We start from the raw sequence: 6596 nt of genomic DNA, 5'->3' as shown, positions 1-6596 counted from the left end.
CCACTTTAGTATTATTACAGGGTTTTTGAAAGGAGAGAAAAAGTTTGGTTCAAAATGAGCAAAATGAGGGAGCAGTGTAAGAATGGGCTTGTAGCTGAGAAGTAACGTCTCACTCAGTATGGGAAGTACTATTGTTTTCCAAGACACTACTGGGAGGAAAATGTGAAATAGGCATGATTAACTCCTTTAGTGTTCTCAGCTGGGAAGATGACAATATATGGTTAGCAATTTAGAAGGGTCACAGTGGCAAGAGGGTGTAAAGGAGAGATTACTTTTGCATGGGGCCTGACTATAGAAGACATTTGGGAAAAATGAATTGCTGTATTTTGCCATGTATAATGTGCACATTTTGCCCAAGTTTTTGAAGGAAAAATAAGGGTGCACATCACAGATGTGTAGTGCCCGAAATACCTTGTTATCTGTTCTTGTGTTTTGTAATGATTCATTACATAAAATTTCTTGTGCCATAATATGTTCAAAAATGCTAAATTCCTTTATAACACAAAAAAATAGTATCTAAATATAATAATTGAATTAAAAAATTAAAATGAGAGTCCTTTTCCTGAAAGTTTGGGCCAGAAATGGGGGTGCACCTTATACATGGGAGCACATCATACACAGCAAAATACTCTATTATGGAAGATTTTGTGAAGGTAAATGAGAATGAAGTTTACGGGCCTGTAGAGAAGGGAACACATTGAGACATTCAAGTGCAGGAAGAGTAAGGAAAGTCCACACACAGAAAAGAACAGTTGAGGTTGGGTAGTGTGTAGCATGCCTGAGGCTGGAATGATTTGGATTCTGATAGGACTTCTAGCTAAGGTGTCTTTTTAAGTTAATTTGGCACTGGTCTATGTGTTGGATGATTCAGTGGGAAGTGATGTGAGGTGCAAAGCCAGGAAGGCCTCATCTAAATCTAGGCAGATCTGAGGTAGTAGAAGCAGTAGGAATGTTAAGAATACATATGAGAGATTTTGGGAAAGGACTGAGCAGGTAAGAGGTCTTTAAGTTTTGAGGGCCTGGGAGGCTAGTGATGTCATTACACGGAGGAAACAAGAGGAGGAGACCTGTTCAGAGGACAGGAAGGAATAACATATGCTTGAAAGTAGTGGAAGAAGTAAGATGTGGAACAGGATTGGATTGTGAAACAACACACATTAGCAGCCATTGCTTCTGTCAGGCACTTCCCAGAAGCTTCTGCATTCTGTCATTAAAAACTTGCCTGTTACCATTCTTTGAGCTCAGTTTCTTTACTGTGGCAGGTATGTAGAAAATTTTCTGTAAAACTGAATTTTTCTTTCTTGCCTGCCACCATAATATTGGAATAATAATTTAGAAAAGATTTAAGATTATTAGCTGAACTAGAAAAGTATTTGTTTTTTGAAGCATTAGTACCTATATTTGTAGTGAGAAATCATTGTGTTGTTTTATTTAAAAGCTTATCCTGAGGCAAAAGCACTTGGAAGTGTTTTCAAGAGAAGACTCTGGGGCTTTCTAGGTGGACAATCTGTTAGGGATCCAAAAGCCCATACTGTATTTAAAAGTGGTGTTGTATAGAAAGCAGGTTGTTACAAAAATCAAGCCTGAAAATATTTTGTGAAAAAAATTGAAGTAAACTAATGTACAAATAATGTAAGTTTTTAAATGGATGAGGAAAAGATTTTGTCCTGGAAGGAAAATGCACAGTAACACACAAAATATAAGACATACAGAGTGATGAGTAAAAATGTCAAATGGTTTTCTTGGCTAACACTGGAAAGCAGCATTAAAATGTTTCAAGTAGTAAAATTGACCTTTTGTTTTTATTTTTTTAAATATTTATTGATTTTAGAATGAGAGAGGGAAACATCGATTTGTTTTTCCACTTATGTATGCATTCATTGGTTGATTCTTGTATGCGCCCTGACAGGATTGAACCTGCAACACTGGTTATTGGGATGACACTGCAACCAACTGAGCTGCCTGGCCAGGGATGAAATTGACCTTTAAAAAATTATACTGTGACACTACTTCATCTTTTGTATTGAAAAATACAACTTAAGGTTAAAAAAATACGAAATATTTGCTGTAGTCCAATAACAGGGAGACCTTGGAGACTTACTGTTACACTCACCAATTAATTTACCCCCTTCCTAAGGCAACTGCAATAGTCTCCAATTCTGGATTTTCTTGCACTAGAAACTATTCACATCTGGGATGAAAAATACTCCTTTACTCAGCTAAACTTGACTTAGAAGGAAGTAATGCTAATTTGTCCTGAAAGTACTGTTTTTCTTCTTAAGCTTAAATTGTATCTTAGCTGTCAACAAAAAGACTTGGTTAAGCAGTTCCAAGAGAGTGAAGATGCAGTGTAAAAGAAAGGGGCAATGATAGGGGAGAATGGAGGAAGTAGTTGAGAAAAAAGGGAGGAGGTTTTACAGCAAGTGTTTCCCCCAGCAAAATGAAAAAGCTTTACTGTTTCCTAAGTATGATATACAAATATTTCTCAGTGGAAAAATTCAGGCAACACAAAAATATAAAATATTTTGAAAATCCTCCCAGATCTACAATCCAAAAGAAAATGGTATGTATGTCTTATTTTTTACTTAATAATATGCAGTGTGCCTGACCTCTGCCCAACAAATACTGTGGCCTAACCACCGGGTGCGATGGATTGAACATGTCTGTGTTCTCTGCCTTCAGATATTTTGTTCAGAGTCTAGTAAAGGGTTTATATACGTTAAATATGCTATGATGTGATCAGTGCTCTGAAAGCAAAGTATAGATGGAGCACATGATAGGGGCACAACCTAAATTTGAGGGATCTCATCAAACTTCCCGAAGCAATGAATGAGAAAGAGGTTGATGATTCCTAAATACTAGTCTCTCCCTAGTAATACTTCTGTAGTAATGTAGTAATTACTACCCTAGTAATGAATTCTTTAAGGGTAGATTCTTTGCTTTTCTGTTCTCAATGGCCTGGACATAGCAGTGCTTACATTTACTTTCTTTCTCTTTCTTTTCTTTCTGTCTTTCATTCATTTTTTTTTATAGAAAGGGGGGAAGGGAAGGAGAAAGAGGGAGAGAAATATCAATGTGTGGTTGCCTCTTGTGCACCCCCTACTGGGGACCTGGCCTGCAACCCAGGCATGTGCCCTGACTGGGAATTGAACTGGCAACCCTTTGGTTCACAGCCCGTGTTCAATCCACTGAGCTACACCAGCCAGGGAAACATTTTGCATATAGTACAATATCAAGTCCAGAAAATTGTCATCAGTACAATTCAGAGTTTATTCAGATTTCACCAGTTTTACAAGCATTCATTTGTATATGTAATTTTACCACCTGTATACTTATATAACCACAATTAAGACAGAATTATTCTATCACAAAACTGCCTTTATAGCCACATTTCCTTTCTTCCCTCCATTCACATTCCCTTTCTTCTCTCTGTTCCTAACACCTGAGGACCACTAACCTGTTTTCCATTTCTGTAACTTTGTTATTTCAAGAATGTTACATAAAAGGAACCATACAGTGTATAACCTTTTAAGATTGCTCCCCCCGACTAACCTAATTCTCTTGGGGTCCATCCAAATTGTTGCATGTATCAAGTTTGTTCATTTGTATTGCTGCATAGTATTCCATGGTGTAGATGAATGAAAGTTTAACCATTCACTCTTTCTAGGACATTTGTGTTACCTACAGGTTTGGGCGGTTACAAGTGAAGCTGCTTACATAACATGTACAGGATTTTATGTGAACATCTTTTCATTTCTCAGGGATAAGTGTCCAATAGTAAAAATGATGGTTTGCATGGTAACTTCATTTTGAATTTTATAAGAAACTGACAAATATTTTCCAGAGTGACTACCGTTTTATGCTCCACTAGCAATATATGAGTGACCCAATTTTTCTTGCATCCTAGCATCAGGTGTTGTGTTTTTATTTCAGCCACTCAGGTATGTGTGTTGTGATAATCTCACTGGTTTTAACTCAAATTTCCCTAATGGCTAATGATATCGAACAATCCTTTACATGCTTATTTGCCATCTGCATATCTGTTCCTGTTTGCCCATTTTCTAATTGATTTTATTTTTTACTATTGAACTTTGCGAATTCTTCTGTATATTCTAGTCCTTTTTTGGATATGTGGTTTGCATATATTTTCCCTATCTGTAGCTTTATTTTTCATACCCTTAACAAAGTCTTTGATACAGTAAAAGTTTTTACTTTTGATGAGGTCCAGTTCGTTTTTCCTTTCATGGGTCAAGCATTTAGTGTCAAGTGTAAAAACTCTTTGTCTACCCATGAGTCCTTAAGATTTTCTCATTTTATTTTGAAATGCTTTATAGGTTTTTTTTTTTAATATTTAAGTTCATGTTTTTGCCTATGTTTGTCCCAGTTGCTCCAGCACTATTTCTTTAAAAGGCTGTCTTTTCCCTTATTGAATTGCTTTGACACCTTTGTCAAAAATCAGTTGGGCTTGTTTTGGTGTATTTCTAAAATTTGTTCCATTGACCTATTTGTTCCATCGTTCCCTCCACCAGCATCACAATGTTGATTACTGTAGCTAAATAGTAAGCCTTAACTTAGGCAGTTTTTATTCTTTTCCAAAGTTGTCCTAGCTGTTCTTGGCCTTTTAAAAAAAAATTATTGTTGTCCAGGTACAGTTGACTGCATTTACCCCCCTGTTCTTAGTCTTTTGTCTTTACATATGTTTTAGAATGTCTATAAAAACAAATCCTCCAGGATTTTGATAGGAATGTTAAATTTATAGATTTAGGAAGAATTGAACTTTTTACTATGTTGAGACTTCCAATCCATGAACATGGCATTTTTCTCCATTTATTTAGGTCTTTGACCTTTCTTTAATAGTTTTCAGCATACAGATCCTGTACGTCTTGTTAGATTTATACCAACATATGTAATTTTCTTTGAAATGATTGTAAATGGTACTGTTTTTCATTTCCAGTTTGTTTTGTAGTGTCAAGCAAGAATCCAGCAAAATACAACTCTAAAGTGTATTTCTTGAAGCTGTGGCATATCTTTAAGCTTTTTCCTACATACGGTATTATTGGGTTGGCCAAAAAGTTTGTTCTTTCCCCACTTAAGGTGGCTCTAGTCGCATTTAGTTGTCTTCAACTTCATTTGAAACAATTTTGTTAGATTGTATTGTGACAGCTGTCGTGACAGCCTGCATTAAAAAAGATCAAAATTGGTGAATTTCTGTGTGGCCACTTTAATTTTGAAGATGGAAGAAAATATGCAACATTTTCAGCATTTTATACTTTATTATTTCAAGAAAGGTAAAAATGCAACTGAAAACACATAAAAAGATTTGTGCAGTGTGTGGAGAAGGTGCTGTGGCTGATCGAAATGTGTCAAAAGTGGTTTGTGAAGTTTTGTGCTGGACATTCCTTGCTGGACCATGCTCCAAGGTTGGGTAGACCATTTGAAGTTAATAGCGATCAAATGGAGACATTGAGAAGAATCAACATTATACCATGTGGGGAATAGCCAACATGATCAAAATATCCAAACCAATGAAGTTATTGGTGAAAATGAAAACTGTGTCTTTTATGAAAAAAACCATACAGACTTTTTGATCAACCCAATACTAGTTTAGATTTGAAATAAGGGTAGAAAGAATAGGATAATTAGTCCATCCTCCCAGTTGATATCAGATGTAGAAATAATCCCTTTTGATAATACCTGATCATTATTGCCACTTGAAAACTTTCAGGATGGGGAAGTAGTCTCTATATATAAAGGAGCTCATTTTAGTGTTAGTTAACTGATTGTCATTGTTCATTTTCCTGTTGACTCACGGTAATTAAAAACCTCCAATTAAAAAAAATATTTTAGAGCTAGGGGAAGGGAGGGAGGGAAACATCAATGTGTGGTTGCCTCTCACGCGCCCCCTACTGGGGACCTGGCTGGAAACCCAGGCATGTGCTCAGACCCCTTGATTCGCAGGCCAGCACTCAAATCTACTGAGCCACATTAGCCTTGGCAAAAAAACCCATCCTAATACTTATCCTGCCCTGCATTTTCTTGCCTTTCTTGTTCAGATTCAAGGATGGAGTCCATCATCTCAAAGTTCTCACTTTCACATAGCATCCTAGGTATGGATTCTTTATCCTGTGCCCTTCTGCCAGACATACATACAGTAAACATAGTATGACTCTAGTTTCTAATGACACCAGCCTTCCAGAGCCCAAACACCTGAAAGTGATGAGAGTGAAGTAGAAAGGTGCATTAGCTTGTAGGGTTGAGCGACTTATCTAGATTAGGTGAAAGAAATGGACTGGATGATACGCTCTTTTGATTGAGTTTTAAGATCTTTCTTAAAGTATTTCTATAAATGAACAGACTCAAATGAGTCTTGAATTCCCAAGATCACCCAGTTAACAGTCCAAGGATAATGGACACCCGAACCCCAAATTATGTTGCTAATTTAAGATTCTGGAGTCACATTCCAGACCTAAACAATTTCTGGGGTGGGGTAGAGGAGTGGAGCAAGCTCCATGGATGCTTATTTAGCATTCCTAACTTTCAGAACTGATGATTTTTGCCTCTACAAGTATTTTGAGCACCTTTTAGTTACAATGCAT

The sequence above is a fragment of the Phyllostomus hastatus genome, unplaced genomic scaffold (genome assembly GCF_019186645.2).
Source record: "Phyllostomus hastatus isolate PE091 unplaced genomic scaffold, TTU_PhHast_1.1 phas_contig_524, whole genome shotgun sequence".
Lineage (NCBI taxonomy): Eukaryota > Metazoa > Chordata > Mammalia > Chiroptera > Phyllostomidae > Phyllostomus > Phyllostomus hastatus.
The sequence above is the reverse complement of the archived record's forward strand: the minus strand, read 5'-3'. Positions refer to the sequence as shown.